The 3,981-nt window shown below is 55.8% G+C and overlaps 1 long non-coding RNA gene across 1 annotated transcript; it reads left to right on the top strand.

Annotated features, from left to right (window-relative positions):
• Window positions 1–807: 807 nt before the first annotated feature.
• On the top strand, window positions 808–2,348 carry LOC136792645 (uncharacterized). The gene is made up of 3 exons (XR_010836731.1): window positions 808–874; window positions 1,129–1,246; window positions 1,384–2,348. It is a non-coding gene; the product is annotated as an uncharacterized lncRNA (long non-coding RNA).
• The last annotated feature ends 1,633 nt before the right edge of the window (window positions 2,349–3,981 follow it).

Genomic DNA, 3,981 nt, shown 5'->3' with positions numbered 1-3,981 from the left:
GGGGCTCTTGCTGTCTGGAGCGGTGTTTATATTGACCTCAGCCCAGGCACACCTGGGGAGGGCTGGCCGGCCCGATCAGGCTGCCCAGGTCAGCCAATCCTCACCCATCAGGGGCTCAGAGTTGCAGAAAATGGGCCTTGCTGAACTGGCCAGGTCCAAGGAACAGGTGTGGTTTCCTGAGGGTCAGGATAGACACGGGGCTGCAACTCTGCTTGTTTTCTCAACATTTTGTCTGGTTCATGAGTGGGAGACAACTTCAAGAAGACCCTCTCCTAATGAGAAGAAGCCAGGAGTAAGGGAGAGGAGGGGTGGTGGGTGGAGACAGAGGCCTGGTGCCTCAGCTGCAGTGGAAGCCTCTGGAAAACCCAGTGGAAGGAGGCCACACAGAGTGAAGCCCAAGCAGACCTGTCAGAGCTGCTGTTTGTTAGTTCAGGTCCTGCTCTGAGGTGCTTTGTGTCAGCTCTGACCAACAGGTGGGCTGGGGGTGCTCTGCAATGAGGGCTACTTGCACGGTTCCTGTGTGCCCAGCCTTTCTGGGTGCCTGCCCAGGTGACCTCCATACCCTGGGAGGGGCCTGACCACGAGAGCCCCGGAGGCTGCTGGGTACCTGCCCAGGTGAGCTCCATATCCTGGGAGGGGCCTGACCACGAGAGCCCCGGGGGCTGCTGGGTACCTGCTCAGGTGAGCACCATATCCTGGGAGGGGCCTGGCCACGAGAGCCCCGTGTGCTGGGAGGGGTGTGTGTGTATGAGCGTCCTCTCTGTGCAGCCGGCACAGAGTTGCTTAGCAACTTCCCTGTGGGCAGCGCTGGGATGAAATGAGAACCAGGAGATGCCACGGACCCCCTGAACCCCCGTCCATCCCGAGTGATGAGGTCAGTAGGTGGGTGCTGGCCACTGTGCTGCGTGAGGGAGACCCCACAGGTACCTCTTGTGCCTTCCACCTGACACCACGGAGGCCTCCTCAGGACAGAGCAGACAGCCTGCCTGGGGCAGGTGGGAGCTCCTGGTGACCCTGCAGGGGACACGAGAGGGACGGACCAGGCAGGAGGGGGTGGCAGCCCAGGCAGAGCCATGGGGCTCGGGGCCGAGGGGCCTTTCCGGGTCTGAGCTGAGGGTGGACGTGCAGGTGGTGAGTGTGATCCAGGAAAGCTACCCTGGTGACGTGAGGCTGAACCTGCTTCAGAGTGACAAGCCTTCCGGATGATCCCAGAACAGGACAGTGAGACGGATCCTGTTAGAAGAAGGTGAGTGAGTGCCCCCAGGAGGCGGCCCTGTGAGCTGGCCCCGGGAGGGGGTGAAGGGAACAGGCGTGGAAGCTGCGGGGAGTGGGCAGTCCCCCTGGGTGGGCGATGGGTGCAGACCCTACTCCGTGGTCCCACAGCCGTGCTTCCGGCTGGATTATTTGGCTTCTTGGAGCCTCAGCTTCCTGGTCTGCTCCTGGGGTGATGATGCTGAGTGAGACTCTCCGACGCTTCTTCACTGTCTGCCCCTCAAGCCTGTGAGAAACGGAATATTTCTTGCCATCTCAGTAAACAAAGGATGTCACAGCCATCAGCACCTGCAGCCCTCCAGTGTGAGGGGAATTCAGGATATGTAAATACAGAATGCAGGCCCCAGAGAGCGGAGGTGCATATCAAAGGAAGGAATTCGTGAGCCTGACTCCGGCATCTTCGCATACAAAGGAAAGCGCTGCATTCCTCACCTTGGAGAGCAGGTTCTCCTTAGCTGACAATCACCTTTTCACGTCCCCCATCACCTGCGCCAGCCCCCCGCCCTGTCCCCTCCCCCCGGTGCTTTAGCTCAGGGAGGAAGGGGCGCACAGGGCCTCGGCTGAACAAGAGGCCTGGGAGCCTCGGGAGGAACTTTCGCCGCTTTCCCCGCCGTCGGGAGGAGGGTCGCTGACGCTGCGGCCGGACCCTGCGCCTCCCTCGCCCCGTGTCCCCTCAGGACGCTCAGGCCGCCCTCTCCCCACGCCCCCCCGGGCCCCGCGAGCCAGGCCGAGGGCAGGGCCGAGAGGAGGGGCCGAAGTTCCCCGGGACCAGACCCCGAGGCCGCTCGTTCTGCACAGCAGCGGCGGGTGGCCGCGAAGCCCTTCCCCTCAGAAGCTGCTCTTGCGCGGCCGCCCGGCACCGGACCCACTTACCCGGCCCGCCGTCCCCACGACTGTCGCGGCTTCGGCCGCCGGGGCCCCTCCGCAGCCGGCAGCGTCAGTGAGGCCACCCTCCCCTCGGGCGCCAGGGCAGCTCCGTGACGGCGGAGGGAAGAGACCCCGAGCCGGGAGCTCCAGCTCTGAGGAAACGCGGGCTCCGTTCTGGGCGCAGTGGGTGGGGCCGTTCTGCCCCGAGGCATCCTGGGAGGGGGCGGGGCGCCGGGGGAGGAGCCGCCAGCAGCTCAGGGCCCCGTCGGGGGTCCTGGAGGGGCGGCCCGGCCTGAGGGCCCCGCCCACTGTGGCCGCAGCGCAGGCCTTTTTCCTGGAATCCCACACAAAAAGTCAGAAAGATACACACGGTCTACAGTGAATGTTCACAAATGGTGGTTGCTGCTGTGCTTACTATCCTATTAAACGTGTGAAATCCATAACACACTTGAAGTTCAAAATTAAATACGATTTTATTTATTTACTTATTTATTTTTTGCGATACGCAGGCCTCTCACTGCTGTGGCCTCTGCCATTGCGGAGCACAGGCTCCGGATGCGCAGGCTCAGCGGCCATGGCTCAGGGGCCCAGCCACTCCGCGACATGCGGGATCCTCCTGGACCGGGGCACGAACCCGTGTCCCCTGCATCGGCAGGCGGACTCTCAACCACTGCGCCACCAGGGAAGCCTCTAAATACGAATTTTCACCTTTCTAATTGTCTCTCTGCTATTCACAATTGTCGTTAATGAATCAGAGACTGTGGCATCACTAGTTAAAAATGAGCTTGTTAAAAAAATAGAACTCAGGCCCACCGGACCTACTGAATCACAATCTGCAATTTTACAGTCTCTCCAGTGTACCTGTGGACCCATGAATAGTTGTAAGGTACATTTCTACCTCGACATGTCTTTTCTGTCTGAGAAATACACACATCTTATCCAGTTTGATATAAATAAAACACTCAAAAATGCATATGCCTGTGTTGAAACCATCATTTTATTATTTCTTTTCCAGATAAGTATAGTCTCTATACTGGTTTTGTGGATCACATGCCATACTCTTTTTTTGTAGTTAGAAATAGAGAAAGTTACTTTGTAAAAAAAAAAAAAAAAAAAAAAATATATATATATATATATATATATATATATATTAGTGGATGATTGAAGACACTCTTCTAAATTAAAACCAGTTCTCTTAATTTGCTCTTTTCTTCTTGGGTCATATTATGAACTCTTCCCGTGGCCACATGGCATGTGTACTTTTAATTTCAGGGACTGCTGACATTCCAGGATGTGCCCATAGATTTATCTCAAGAGGACTGGGAATGCCTGGACCAAGATCAATGGGAGTTGTACAGGGATGTGATGTGAGAAAAGTATAGGAACCTGCTTTCCTTGGGTGAGGATAACTTCCTTCCAGAATTCCTTATCCACCCACAGGGTTTAGAGGCCTTCATTTGTAGAATGTCTCCTGGAGTGTTCTGCTTCCTACAATAGGGTTTCAGATTGCAACGATTCAGGAAATATTGGGAGTTTGTGGGTATAATTTATGTTATTCTTTGAAAATTGCAGCCTTCTTTATAATATACTTTGTAACTGCTTGGGATGTGTCTATATGAACAGTGTACTATATGCTTCTGTTATAGTCCTTACAATATTTTATTCTCTTATTATCTGTAACAATCTTCCATGGATTCTTTGGGCTTAAGGTGTATTAAAAGGGAGACGGCGATTCTGGGACTTCCCTGGTGATGCAGTGGTTAAGACTGCGCCTGCCAATTCAGGGGACACCCCCCACACGTGTCCGTACCCCGAACTCGAGCCTCAGCCTCACCGGGGGCC

The sequence above is a fragment of the Kogia breviceps genome, chromosome 15, assembly GCF_026419965.1.
Source record: "Kogia breviceps isolate mKogBre1 chromosome 15, mKogBre1 haplotype 1, whole genome shotgun sequence".
Classification (NCBI taxonomy): domain Eukaryota; kingdom Metazoa; phylum Chordata; class Mammalia; order Artiodactyla; family Physeteridae; genus Kogia; species Kogia breviceps.
The sequence above is the reverse complement of the archived record's forward strand: the minus strand, read 5'-3'. Positions and strand labels throughout refer to the sequence as shown.